The sequence below is a fragment of the Nicotiana tabacum genome, chromosome 16 (assembly GCF_000715075.1).
Source record: "Nicotiana tabacum cultivar K326 chromosome 16, ASM71507v2, whole genome shotgun sequence".
Lineage (NCBI taxonomy): Eukaryota > Viridiplantae > Streptophyta > Magnoliopsida > Solanales > Solanaceae > Nicotiana > Nicotiana tabacum.
In genome coordinates this window covers 66,343,733-66,359,512 of record NC_134095.1, presented here as the reverse complement: position 1 = coordinate 66,359,512, position 15,780 = coordinate 66,343,733, and positions in this window count along the sequence as shown.

Sequence of the window (15,780 nt, the reverse complement as noted above, 5' to 3'; positions counted from 1 at the left end):
TTATGTATTTGACCTCAGATCGGAGTTTTGATCATTTCGTTAGGTCCGGATGATAATTTTAGGCTTGGGCGTATGTCCAGATTTGAGTTCTGGTGTTCCTAGATGATTTTGAGGTTAATTACTAAAAGTTAGAAATTTGAAAGTTTGGAAAGTTTATAGGTTTGACCGGGAGTTGAATTCAATGTTATCCGATTCATGTTATTATTTTGGGAATTAGAATAGGTTCTTTATGGTATATGGAACTTGTATGCAAAATTTGGAGTCATTCCGAGTTGTTTAGACGTGTTCAACGTAAGTTTGAAATTTGGAAATTTTAAATAGTTCATTAGGATTGAATTGAGGTACAACTCATGGTTTTGATGTTATTCTGCATGATTGAGGCCTCGACTAGGTCCATATTATGCTTTGGGATTGGTTGGCGTAACTGGATGGGTCCCTAAGGGCCTAACGTGTGATTCTGGGTGATTTCAGACTATGTTAGCAACGTTTAGAGTTGCTAGTTTCTGATGCCTCAGATGTTCTTCGCGATCGCGAAAGTGTTGCAGCGATCACGTAGTGTATGTTGGAGCTGGGTTTTTTTCCTCTCCGCGTTCGTGATTAGGACGTCTCGTTCGTGGAGGTTCAATGGTTTGCGAATCGCATATGCGAAGCAGGGTCGGGTTCGCGGTTGAGAGTGGGAGCTGGTGGTTTTTCCTTTGTGGTCGCAATTCCAGGGACGCATTGTGAAGTGGTTGGCAGCTGGGGTCATCACGTTCGCAAGGTTGGTGCCGCGAACACGTAGGGTATTTTTGCTAGTGTTCCTCCTTGTGCTTCGCGATCACGAAGTTGGTCTAGCGATTGTGAAAGGTACCCCTAGAGCAGTTGTATAAGATTCTATTTTCGGACTTAGAGCTCATCTTTATCATATTTTGAGACTGAGAGCTCGGATTGAGGAGATTTTTTAGGAGATTTCACGACTTGAATTTGTGTAAGTGTTCTTGACTCGGATTTGATTATTATTCATGATTCCATTCTTGATTTTAGCATTTGATTGATGAATTTAAGTAGAAAAAATTGGGGCTTTTGGCAAAATATTCTAAAGTGAAATTTTGGATTATTGGAATTTTTCAGTTTTGACGGATTCCAAGGTACGGACCCGGGTTTAGTTATTGGTTGATTATTAAAAATTCGACCTTTATCATTTGGGTTTGATTCCTATGGCATTATTTGATGGTATTGAGTTATTTTTTGCTAGATTCGAGTCATTCGCAGGTCGATTCTCGTGAGAAGACATTTTTAGAGTATTGATTTTGCTAGTTTGGGATAAGTGACTTGCCTAGCTTTGGTTGAGAGTATTTTTTCCTACTAATTGTTATTGTTTGCTACATGCAGGATATGAGGTGACGTGCGTATATACATGTGCCATGGGTATTCAAGCTCGGGGTATATTCCAGCTCACTTTATGTTTTATTTGATTGCATGTTTTACTTTATTCTATGTATTATTTCATTAATTGTTACGAGAGCACAATAAACCACACTAAAAAATTATTGAGGCTATTGGTACCGTATTTTGAACATGTTGAGCAAATCATGAGACTTATGTTATACTTGCCTCGGAGGTAGACACATGTATGTTATGAACACATATCCATACTTCTTCTTGTGTTTTTCTTTGATTTGGTCGTGACAAGTTGGTACCAGAGCTTTAGGTTCATAGGTTCTACGAGTCATGAGCAAGTGTCTAGTAGAGTCTTGCGAATTAGTCTGATAACGTCCATACCTATCTTCGAGAGGCTACATGGCATTTAGGAAACTTTTCATCTTTCTCTCCTTATCGTGCGACCTTGTTTCACCTTGAAGCCCATATCTTTAATTTTCTTCCATTCACTCGTATGTGATGTTGCACACTCCGCATCTGATATGCACCGATGATTTGTGATGCTTTGGATGGACTACGAAGGGCTATGGATGTTCGATTATTATTGCATTATGTTGTATAGTCTTGGAAGTAGATGAGGTAGTAGACGTTGCAGTTGTTCCTTTGTAAGACGCAACAGATTCTTGTATCTAGTTGATGAGTACGGACTTGGGAGGATTAATTGGTTACCTAGTTGTTGTGTTCATTGTAGGGTTATGGAAAAATGTTGATTTGAGTCTAGCCGGTGGGATTTGAGGGTGGGCAATTCGTATGAGGCTTCTATTTAGTGGAATGCATATACTACAATTTTGGAGGACTTGAGAAACTTCGTGCGATTGTCATAAGGAGGAGTATATGCTTGGCAGAGTCGCTTGGGTGTTTTATGAGTAGAATCACTTAAGTTTATGAAATATTCAGTTGATTAATAATGCGAGACTGGGGCAACTATGAAGGAAGGGTATTGTGGGTTACAGATGATGTGTTTATGACTTCTAGCCAAGTGGGGGAGTCTGCTATCGATGATCAGATTGCATGGTCATATGTTATATAAGTTTCTAGACTAAGGAACGCTTGTGGATTAGCCATGACTTGAAAATGATGACTTCGAGGATGATTTGGTAAAGGGATTGGTTGGATACATGATGTACTATACTTTGTGGGTATATGAGAATCTTGGAATGATTAAAGTTTGATATTCGTGGGGAACATAGTGTGCAAGGAAAGGAATTGCTTAGTTGCTTCTTTTGGATATTCATGTGCAGGTGGAGCGCAGGTTGTTTAACGTGTATTGGATGTGCATCGAAGATTGGAGTAGAGTAGATGACTATCGAGAAGATTCTAACGAGTTCAAGTTTCACATATGGTGTTTAAGGTTTTTCCGATTTGTGTTTGACTAGGACTTGAGATTTGAATTTGAAGGTGGCGAGATTTGCGATACTTCTATATCATTATTGATTCTAGATTGTAGCATTAGGAAGGTGAAAGAAACAACTTTATATTCCTTAAAGGGTTCTTCAGTGCAGACATTTTCATGTTGAGGTACTCTTACTTTTAGCAGTCTACGTGACTTGGTTAATTTAGATGGATTTAGTTCTAATGGTTTGGTTATGTGCAAATGAGTACCGAAGAGTTTTGCGATGGTTTAGCCATGAATTGTGGATGCGTACTATAAAGGCACGGGGAGTTCATTACGTGTTGTGATTTTGTTCTACAAGATTGAGTTAACTGGAAGGTTTCTAGTTGATGGGATATCTATCCTACTTGTGATTCAGAGTTGAGAATGGAATTATCATGTTTTCATATGATAGCATGATAGAGGTGGTGCGCCGTGTGGGATTGAGATTTTATGGGCAAGGTTGCGGTTCAGTTTTGAAAGGAAGGTCATGAGTTCTAGATGGTATGGGATATTTCAGACGTTTAGAGGATGTTAGTACTACCTTGTATCGCTTGAGGAGTGTGCATGTTAGGAGACGCAATGTGTTTTGACTTGCAGATGATTGACTAGTATTATGGTAATTGCCTGGTTGTTGGCTACCGAGGTTCAGGTTTTTCCTATGTAGCGTAGAAAATTTGCGAGAGTATTTCTCATGAGATGATTGTGTATGAGTGATGTGTCTGTCATTTGAGTGGGAGAGCTATCAGATCATATATTGAGATTCATGTATTCTTGAGGTTAGAGACTAGATGTTCTCAAAGGCATTGTTCCTTGGTTGCAACCTGTGAAAGTGTGTTAAGAGTTGGGAGGTTGATTATATGTGTTATGGATTATGTCATTGTGAACTTTTAGAAGGTTATTTACCCATCTTTAGATGACTGGAATCGGTCTGAGGGCCCATTGGTAGTCCTAATGGGAATATATATTCTACATCAGAATATGCTTGTTTACTCTTGTGCATCATTTTTTGTGGGTATGTCACCGGGCGAAACGGATGTTATTCGTGCCTTAGTTTGTTTTATTTGTTGATATCTTATGCTATGACAAGTTGTGAGACTATTTGGCTGTTCACACGTATGATGTGGTCCTGTTTAGGACTTGTGGCGATATTCGAGCGAGATGGCTTTTGGGTGTTGAATTATTTATTGCGCTTTGGTTATGGTTTCCCTGTCTGGGGTATATTGTGCTATCTATTTCTCTATAGTTATGATCATGCATTTCACGTGTTTGTTATTGGTACACATGTGGTTGTTGATTATGAGCATTATGACTCGATGATTATTTCATGTGGATCGGTATGTTTGGATCGGGACACGCACCGTGGAAGAGTTATGTTGAGATATGATCTTTGTGCTTTCTTCGTATGTTTTGCTTCTCCCATATGATATGGGTTCATGGCATTGCAACTTGTGGTGGTATTTGTTGAACTTCATGGGTGATCCTCTTATTTGGCTCTCCTTCTATCTCTGGTTATATTCCAGTTGTTGCTTGTTAGAGGCACATATTGTATCGTGTGTGACTAGGTGGCATTTGGCATGGCTTATCAACTGAATAGATCATATTAGATAAGATGGGATCATTGGACCTGGAATTAGTGCAATCGAATTTGGATAAGAATGTCGTTAATTAGCTTAGAATTTGGCAATGGTTCTTGTTAGGCAAAAGAACTCCACGACTTGTTGATTGATTGAGTGATTATGTGTTTATACATATTTCTTGCATTGTTAACAATGTTCTGAAGGTTTGGAACAAGGTTTTGTTTGATATGAGGTCTTTTATCGGTACCGAATTTAGTAAAGAGCAGCTATTGTGGTAAGAATTATTACTATGAGTACATGACTTATGTGGTATATCGTATGTGTACATCTTGGAAATATAGTTATGGCTGGACTAAACTTGTTGAGACTTGTACATGGTGTATATGCGAGAATCAGATCTTATATTGAATTTCGGATGTTGGGATTTGGTTATAAGGTTTATGGACTAAGGTTTAATAAAGAATCTCCAGTTAGGTTGTGTTGATGGGATTATATGGATAAAGGTGACGTGGGATCAACCATGTTTATGTGTATGGTGAGATTATATAGTGATTTGATGTCTTTGGAACGACTCTTGGAACATTCGATGATGAACGTATGTTTAAGTATGAGAGAATGTAACGACCCAACTAACTATTTTGAGCTTTAGCATTCCGTTCGGTGATTTCATGTCTTGAATAGCTTCATATGATGTATTACGACTTGCGTACATGGTTGGTTTTGATTTTCGGGAAGTTCAAGAGTGATTAGGAAGAGTAATCCTACACTTGGAAGCTCTAAGTTAAAAAGTTAATCAAGGTTTGACTTTTGTGTATTTGACCTAGGATCATAGTTTTGATGGTTTCTTTAGGTTCAGATGGTAATTTTAGACTTGATAGTATGCCCTAATTTGAGTTTTGGTGTTCCTAGATGATTTTGAGGCTAATTAACGAAAATTGGTAATTTGAAGGTTTAGAAAGTTCATAGGTTTGACCAGGTAACTTTGATGTTATAAGGTTCAGGTTGATATTCGGGGAGTTGGAGTAGGTTCTTTATGTCATTTTAAACTTGTGTGCAAAATTTAGGGTCATTCTGAGTTGTTTAGATGTGTTCCGTGTAAGTTTGGAATTTAGAAATTTGAAATAGTTCATTAAGCTTTAAATAATGTGCGATTCGTGATTTTGATGTTATTTTGTGTGATTTGAGGCCTTGAGTAGGTCCACGTTATATTTTAGGATTGGTTGATGTGATTAGACGGGGCTTTTGGGGGCCTCATATGTGATTCAGGGTGGGTTCGGACTACGTTGGCAATGTTTGGAGTTGCTGGTTTCTGATGCCTCAGATGTTCTTCGCGATCGAGAATGTGTTATAGTGAACGCGTAGTGAATGTTAGAGCTTTGTGTTTTTCCTCTTTGCATTCACGATTAGGATATCGCATTCGCGGAGGTTCAGTGGGTTGCAAATTGCGTTGGCGAAACAGGGTCGCGGTCGCGATTGAGAGTGGGAGCGGGTGGTTTTTCCTTTTCGGTCGCAATTCCGGGGATGTGTTTGCGAAGTGGTTGGCAGAAGGGGTCATCACATTCATGAGGTTAATGTCGCGAACGCGTAGAGTATTTTTCCAAATATTTCTCCTTGTGCTTCGCGATCATGAAGCTGGTCCTACGATCACAAAGGGTACCCCTAGAGCAGCTGTATAAGGTTCTATTTTTGGACTTGGAACTCATTTTTATCATATTTTGAGATTAGGGAAGAATTTCACTACTTAGATTGAGGTAAGTGTTCTTGACTCGGATTTGATTATTATTCATGATTTCATCCTTTATTTTAGTATTTGATTGATGAATCTAAGTGGGGGAAATTGGGGCTTCTGACAAAACTTTCTAAAGTTAAAAATTGAAATCTGGATATCGATTCGGAGTCGGATTTGGATGAAACTTATATGGTTGGACTCGTATTCGAATGAGTTATTGAAATTTGTGAGTTTTGTCGGATTTCAAGGTGTAGACCTGGGTTGAATTTTTGGTTGACTTTGAATATTTAATTAAAGATTCGACCTTTATCGTTTGGCTTTTATTTCTATGGCATTTTTTGATGTTAATGCCTTTTTTTTTTGCTAGATTCGAGCTATCCAGAGGTCGATGCACGCGAGACAACATTTTTAGAGTATTCATTTGGCTTGTTTGAGGTAAGTGTCTTACCGAGCTTTGGTTGAGGGAATTTTTTTCCTAGTAATTGTTATTGTTTGCTATATGTGTGGTGATGTATATATAAGGTGACAAGCGTATATATATATGTGCCATGGGTATTCAAGTTCGGGGTAGATTTTAGCTCACTCTATGATTTATTTGGTTGCGTGTTTTACTTGATTCTATGTATTATTTCATTAATTGTCTATGAGAGCATAATAAACCATACTAGAGAAATATTGAGGCTATTGGTAACGTATTTTGAACATGTTGAGTAAATCATGATACTTATGCTATACTTGCCTCGCAGGTAGACACATGTATATTATGAACATATATCCGTATTTGTTCTTGTGTTGTGCTTTGATTGTGTCGTGAAAGAAGCCTTATATGTAGGGTTCGCAAAAAAAAAAAAACATATGTTAGACCTTTTTCTAGTGGAAAGATAACCTGAAAAGGTATTGCAACAGAATTAATGACCTACAAGGATTAATATTTTATATAGTACTCTTACAAGAAGAAAAAGACATGTTAATGTAGGTAGACTTAACTCACCAACGATTAAAAAATAGCTTAGAAATATTCCCATGTCAGAGATAAACTTATTTATTTCTTATTGCTTGTCTTTTTTCTATTTTTTATTCAAAAGGCTTCTATTATATCATGCATTGCTCAAAAAACAGAAAAGATTTAATTCTTAATTTATTATCTAATAATGTTGTCATGTGTTGCATAAAAATAAAAAAAATACTAAACAATGAGAAATGAAGTCAGCATACAGTAAGAAAATCACATTTTCTTCAGTTTGGTAAACATCAAAATAGTATTCCTTGCTAAAATCTTACCATAATTGGGTATTTCACTACCATAGTATCTAATAATCATTGCTGGAGATCAAATAAGCTTCTTCACTTGAGTTCTCTTCTTGTTCCAGTCAATCAAAGCTTTTGTAGAGAGGCTAGGGTTTTTGGTGAAGGATTTCTTTGCAAACGGAGTTGGGGGAAAGATTGCAAATGGAGGTAGTCTTTTACAGATGGATTTAGTATTTACAAAGTCACATGAGTCTGACATGGGCCCGCTTTCATTAATTTTTGACTTGGTTCTATTAGTGAAATCAAATGTGCTCTACTTTAGCAAAATTAAGGGATTAAAGATGCTTTGAGTTATATTTGAAGGACAAAAATGGACTTACTTTCATAGATAAGGACACTTGAAGTCAAAAACCTCATATATCTATGATGTGTTTAAGACACAAATTTTAAAAATCTAATAGCCAAATAGATATCATGGCATGATTAAAACCATGAATTGTAAAAACAATTATTTTAAAATTTCATATCATATCAAATTAAATTATATAAATTGGAATGAAAGAAGTAGTACATATTTTGTATGTGATTCGACCACGTTGATTTATCAAGTTCGTTATCAATTTGTGTGACAATGCATTCTCTCTTTATGACAAAAGAAAAACTGAGAAGGAAAAAAGACCTTTCGATTATATTTGCAATTGACTTATTATTTCAAGACACTACTCTTTTTTTCCTACTTGGTATTCGATATTTCTTTTGGGGTTCGACTAATCTGAATTTGTGTTAAAAAGTTCCACTTTTGGGGGATAAAGAGCTCCCTACCATAGACGATTCATATCAAGACTCGACCCGAGATCTCTAATTAAAGATGGATGAGTATGTACCACTCCAATACAACCTTTGATGGTCAAGACACTCTTATTTATATTATTTTGTATTGTTGAAAAAGAATAATGATGGCACAGTTGTCTAGTCTATATATGGCCAAATTATTAAAAGTTTGATGCATTTAATAATTTTACAATATCTGATATAGTATATGTTGTGTGTCGATTGAGTATATATAATTGAAATCTCAATTTAGAGCATTAATTTGAATAAGTTAGAATAATAAAATATTTGAGAGGTAAAACGAATTTCTGTAATGACCCGGTCGGTTGTTTTTTTAGTGTTGTAGCCTCGATTCCCCATTTACTGCTTATTATATGCTCAACTATTGTTATGTGACGTGTCGGGACAGTTGATTTGGTTCCGGGAATATTTCGAAATGAATCGGTACACTTAGTCCCAAGGTTGGAAGCCTAAGTTGAAAGAGTTGATCGGATGCTAACTTATGTGTAAATGGCATCGGAATAGATTTTTGATGGTTTTGATAGCTCCGTATGATGATTTTGGACTTAGGTGTGTGTCCGAATATTGATCTGGAGGTCCGTTGGTGATTTTGGCTTGAATTGGCGAAAGTTAGAAAATGGAAGCTTGGAGAGTTAAGAAGTTTGACTGGGAGTTGACTTTATAATTACCAGGCTCGGATTTTGGTTCCGGAAGTTAGAATAGGTCCGTTTTATCAATTATGACTTGTGTGCAAAATTTAGGTTTAATCGGAGTTGATTTGATAGGTTTTGACATCGATTGTAGAAGTTGGAATTCATTAGTTTTCATTGGGCTTGAATTGGGGTGCCATTCATTTTTTTATGTTGTTTAATGTGATTTGAGGCCTCGATTAAGTTCATATAGTATTTTAGGATATGTTGGTGTAATTGGTTGAGGTCTTAGAGGCTGAGGGAATATATTCAATAATATTGTGATGACCCAAAAGGTCATCACTCGTTTTGGAAGTAAATTCTATGTTCCGAGGCCTTAAAAAACCTCTTTGTCTCGCCTCAATTTTCGTGCGCATTCCGAGCGCATTTCCGGAAAGCTTTTATGTGAAAACTAAGTAAAATAAGGAAATTGGCTTTTAATATTGAATAAAGTTGACTTTGGTCAACATTCTTGGTAAACGGACCTGGACCCGTGATCCGACAGTTTCGTAGGGTCTGCAGTAAAATCTGGGACTTAGGCGTATGCCCGGAATCGAATTCCGAGGTCCCAAGCCCAAGAAATGAATTTTTGAAAGAAATTGTTTAACTAAAATTATAAGAGTTTTTGGAAATGAAAAGAAGTTTGAAATTGATGGCATCGTGTGACGACCCGGCCAGTCATATCATGAGTTACCGCTCCAGCTCCCCAATTTTTGCTTTTTTATGCTTTGTGTATCTGTGTTATGTGGTATCGAATTGGTCGGATCGAATTCGGAAAGGATTTGGTAAGGTTTGAGACACTTAGTCTCTTTTGAGGAAGCTTAATTGGAAAAGTCAGCCGGATGTTGACTTATGTGATAGAGGGCTCGGATGTGAGTTTTGATGGTTCGGATAGCTTTGGAAGGTGATTTGGGACTTAGGAGCGTGATCAGAATGAGTTTTGGAGGTTCAGAGTAGATTTAGGCTTGAATTGGTGAAGTTGATATTTTAGCGATTTCTGGTTGGTAGGCGAGATTTTGATATAGGGGTCGGAATGGAATTCCGAGAGTTTCAATAGTTCTGTTGTGTCATTTGGGATATGTGTGCAAAATTTCAGGTCATTCGGACGTGGTTTGGTTGGGTTTTTGATCAAAAGCAGAATTCGGAAGATTTTGGAAACTTAGGCTTGAATCCGATGTGTTTTGGTTGATTTGATGTTGTTTGAGGTGTTTTGGAGATTGGTACAAGTTTGAATAAGGTTTTAGGATATGTTGGTGCCTTTGGTTGAGGTCCCGGGGGCCTCGGGTGAGTTTCGGGTGGTCAATCGGACCATTTCATGAAGTTTGGAGTAGCAGAAATCTGCTGCTCAGTGTTGCAGACAAATGCCCTTCGCATTCGCGAGAGGGGAGCCGCGATCGCGAAAGGTTAGCTGGAGAAGTCTGAGGCTTTGGCCTTAGCGTTTGCGAAGGTATGGGAAACGATTCATCGCGTTCGTGAGGTCTATTTCGCGTTCGCATAGAGGAAATTGGTCAGTTGGGTTTTAAGGTGTTTTGTTCATTGCGTTCGTGGGTAAGGGAGCGCGTTCGTGAAGGGTCAAGCTGAGGAGTCATCGCGTTCGTGATGGGCATGTCACATTCGTGTAGAGGATTTTTGGTCAAAGTCATTTTTGTGCTTCGCGAACGCGAGGCTTTGACCGCGTTCGCGAAGAAGGAATTAAGGCCTAGGGAGAATGTTTAAATACTCGTCTTGTCTGTGATTTTGGGGTTTATTTCCTCCATTTTTGGTCGTTTTTGGAGCTTTTTGAAGGGGATTGAAGAGGGATTTAAGGGGAGTTAGTTGGAGGTAAGATTCTTGGACTTAAAACTTGATTCTAATGTTAATTCCACCTAAATAAGCATGGAAATTAAGCCAAAAATTGAAGAACTAGAGCTTGGAAATTTAGACCTTTGATTGAGGATTTGAAGGACCGTTTGAGGTCGGATTTCAGAACTTTTGATATGTATGAACTCATGGGGAGATAATGAATCTATTGATGTAAAAATTATCGAATTCCAAGACGTGGGCCCAGGGGTCAGATTTTGGTAATTTCAAGATTTATGTTGTTTATTGATTATTTTCGCTTGGGCTTCGTTCCCTTAGCATATTTTGATGTCTTCGTTCTGATTTTGGATAGATTCGATGCGAGTGGAGACTGATTCGAGGGGTCCGGTTCGAGGTGAGTAATTATTGTAAATAATGTTCTGAGGGTATGAAACCCCGGACTTGCACATCGTTGCGCTATATTAAGGTGACGCACATGCTTGATGACGAGCGTAGGGTCGTGCACCATTGGGGATTGTGACTTAGTCCGTCCCAAATGACTATTTTACCGCTTATTTGACTGAAATCCATTTGTTGTCATCATGATTTGGGCTGAATGACATATTTGGGCCTTATGCCAACTATTTGAACCCTTCGGGGATTTTTACTGGTATTTCCTCACTGTTTTGACTTTATACTTGAACTCAGTCATGTTATATTTCACTGTTTTTCATACTCAGCCATGTTTACTTTGTTTTAACACTTACATGATCTTTTGAATGATATTTTTGGGTTGAGAATCATGTCTTACTATTGCCCGAGGGGCTTGTGAGGATTTTTACTGAGTAAGGCCGAGGGCCTATGTTGTGAGGAAACATTTGATATTGATTATGAGGCCGAGGGCCTAAGATATGTATGCCACAAGGTGGCTTGATTGATATGAGGTCGAGGGCCTAGTGATGATGCCACGAGGTGGCTTGATATTGTGCTTGGGCCGTAAGAGGCCCTTCTAGGAGTCTGTACACCCCCAAGTGAGTGCGGGTACCCATTGTGATGTGAGATTGAGCCTAAGGGGCTGGTATTATGATCTGAGATTTGAGCCCGAGGGGCTGGTATTGTTCTGAGATGTTGCCCGAGGGGCGAATTTGTTAATACTATGCCTGATGGGCGAACCTTTATGTATTTATTTTTCATAATTGACTGTCAATTACCTGCTTAATTGTTGAAAAGGGCTTTTCATGAAGCTAAATTTTGAGTTAAAGGATTTTACCTACATTTCACTAGTTTTACTGTTTAAATGGCTTTACTGCTTCATTATAGCATGCCTTGTGCCTTACGTGATTTCCTGCATTCAGTCTTTATTTATGATTATTACTCACTGAGTTGGAGTACTCACTTTACTCCCTACACCCTGTGTGCAGATTCAGGCGTATCTGGTCCCGCTCCTGAGTGCTGATCATTTCCAGCTCAGGCGGATCTGAGGAGTCTCTAGGTAGCTGTTGGCGTTCGCAGCCCGGAGCTCTTCCCTATCCTATTCCTTCATGTTCTTAGTTTCTGTATTAAACTCTGTAGTTATATATATTTGGAGTATTCCGTTTTGTTAGATGCTTATGATTAGTGACACCCTGGTATCGGGTTGTGTTGGGTTATTTTTCGTGAATTATGCTATTATCTATTAACTTTGGATTATCTTATCATGCTTTAGATTTATTTCTTATGGTTTAACTGTTAATAATTGGATATGGGAAGTGTCAGCTGACCTTGTCTTCATGAGAGGCGCCATCACAGCCGGGTCCGGGTTTAGGGTCGTGACAAGTTGGTATCAGAGCCTAGGTTACATAGGTCACACGAGTCCTAAGCAGGTTTAGTAGAGTCTCGCATATCGGTACGGAGACGTCTGTATTTATCCTCGAGAGGCTGCATAACCTTTAGGAAAACTTCATATTCTTAAAATTCTTGTCGTGCAAATTTGTTGATCAGAGTACTAAACTTCTGTTATTCTATTCTCTCACAGATGGTGAGGACACACGCTACCTGTCAAGATGGACAACTACCAGTACCACCAACTGTGGCCACCAGAGGTCGAGGACGCGGCCGTGGTCGTGGTAGGGGCAGAGCAGCTAGGGCAGCACCTGCAGATCCACCAGCTGCCCCGGTTCAGGATCAGGTCCCAGTTATGGACGCTCCAACAGCACTAGCTCAGACACCAGCTGTGCCCATTGTGATTCCGGGTATTCACGAGGCTTTGGCTCAAATCTTATCAGTTTGCACTGTCCTAGCTCAGGCGGTTTTAGCCACTACAGCCGCAGCTACTTCTCAGGCCGGGGGAGCCAATTAGACTCCGCCGCTCGCACGCCTGAGTAGGTCGTGCAGGGACTTTAGACGCTGGGGGCACATCCAACCTAGCCGGTTGCAGTTGCTCAGGACTATGTAGTTCCTGCTATGCCGGAGGATGAGCATCGTAGGTTGGAGAGGTTTGGTAGACTGCAGCCTCCGAACTTCAGTGGTGCAAAGGGCGAGGATGCTTCGTATAGTGGGTATTTTGGAGACCAACGGGGTTGCTTTCACTACTTATTAGTTTTCGGGAGCTGCCTTCACTTGGTGGGAGGCTTTTGAGAGGCGTAGGCATGTTGGTGCAACAGCCCTTACCTGGCAACATTTCTCTGTTCTCTTTCTGGAGAAGTATGTGTCGCAGTCCCGCAGAGAGGAACTACGTAAGGAGTTTGAGTGGCTGTGTCAGGGAGAGATGACGATGACACAGTATGAGATGAGGTTCTCCGAGTTAGCTCGTCATGCTATTTGGATGGTTCCGACAGATAGAGAGAGGATTAGGAGGTTTGTTGATGGACTCACTAATCAACTTCGTATTCTCATGACCATGGAGAGGGTTATTGGTGCTACCTTTGAGAAGGTTGTAGACATTGCTCGGGAGATTGAGTCTGTTAGTCGCCAGGAGCGCGAGGAGAGGGAGGCCAAGATACCTCGAGGATCTGGCAGTTACAGTGGTGATTCTTCGAGAGGTCAGTTTCAGCACGGCAGAGGCCGTCCATTCAGGCATGCTTAGCTAGCTTGCCCAGGTTATCGTGGGGCGTCATCGGGTCATGGTTCTCACAATTCTCATCAGGGCCAGTCATCACTTAGTTCCCTTCCAACTCAGAGTTAGTCCCGTGCTCCATCAGTGCAGGGCTTGATAATAGGTGAATTGGACTATAATTAGGCCCTAAAGAAACACCTTCTTGTATAGTTTTTATGGTAAAAAGTGATAACAAAATGCTCTGATTAGTGCTTTTCATGCTTTGCAGGCTATATACAATAAAAGAAGTCTATGGAGTACTTTTGGGATCAATTATGGAGAAAAAGAGACTAATCTTACAATATCCGCTAAGTGCACCACACGAAGGCAGCAACACCAGAACTGGAGATGGACTACCGCGGTCCCGGCGTAACCGCGGTCGGACCGCGGCAGAAGGCTGTTGCGGATTCTGAGAGGCTAGTTAGCTGCGGTCCTGGCGTAACCGCGGTAGGACCGCGATAGGAAGCGAAAGAATTGAGGGACTGAAGTGCAAACCACGGGATTTTTAGCCCAAAACCCTATATTAAACAATAGAACTCGTCCAAGGGAGGCATGTAATGTTTTAGAAAGTACTTTGGCAAGAGAAACAAGTGTGAGAGATCACCCAAAACATCATATTTTCTTCTTCTCTTTATTTTTCTTGCAATTTTGATCATGAATATTTTCATAGTTTATTTACCCATTGTCATGAGTAGCTAAATCTTTTGTCTAGGGTTTTGATGGAACCTATTGAAGGATGAACTTCTTGATTATGTTAATATAGTTTGCCAGTTTAATCTCTATTTGCTCAATTATGTGTTTGTTGTGGTTAATTGATAGGATCCTCAATTAGCTGTGCCTATTTAGTATGCATAACTCGGGAGAGAGTGCATATTTAGGTAATTGTTGAACAACATCACTCCCAAAGTATAAGAGGGATCTATAAATGCGGGTTTAAAGGCGTGATTAGAGATAACGAAGTCTTTGGTGCAATCTAAAGTGAACTGTAATAAACAAAGCCAACTAGCGTATCTCGGGAGAGTGCGTCTAGTAAATTATCGTGATTACTCGGGAGAGATTCATGGTAAAAAGAGTGTTCATGGTTGATAGAGATGTGTTGGTAAATCTATATGAAACATAAATAGAAGGGATTCCATCAATAGGGGAAATCACTACCTTAGAACCTTCTCATTATTGTTCACAACTTAAGCATATTTAGTTTACAACTGTTTATTAACTTTCAATCTTAGTTATTAAATATACCATCAACTGTTATTCACAACGTTTGGGGAAGTTGATTCTAAAGAATTTAGTAATTCCAACGAAAGTAATTGATAGGTTAATTCTCTGTGGATTCGACTCTGGGCATAAATACTCAGGTTATATTTGCAACGTCCGCATTGTCCTTTTATAAGGTATAGTTGGGCGTGATTAAATTTTGGCGCCGTTGTCGGGGAATTAACGGAGTTATCAATTACAATTGAAAGAAGTACAAAAATTCTTATTGTAGTCATTTTTTCTCTATACCCAATTTTTACATTGAAATTTTAATGTTTGTTGACTTGGTTGCACAGGTGCATGCATAGAAACCCATCGAGATCTGGTGAAGTATTTGAAGCATTATCAGATCCCGAGAAAGTTTTCAAGGCCTTGAATCGGGCTAATCGGAAAAACAAACAACAACCAACAACTGCACAATTTGAAACAGTCATGGGGGATCACGAGGAAAACCCAGCGATACCAATAGTGCCAGAGGCTGCTCTCTATGACTGGGCACAACCCACAGCTAAAAATCTGTCCACATCCATTGTAGTTCCGCAGATACAGGCTGAGTCATTCCAAATTACGAATAACATGTTGCACTTGTTGCAGAACAAGGGACTATTTTCGGGGTCGCAAGTCGAAGATCCTCAGCAGCACTTGAAGAACTTCCTCTCTATCTGCAAAACCCAAAGGCAGCCCAACGTAACTCCTGAAGCAATCAAGCTATTATTGTTTCCATTCTCAGTGACAGGAGCTGCCCAGACTTGGCTAAACTCACTTCCCATAAATTCTATAACAACATGGGATGAGTTAGTCAG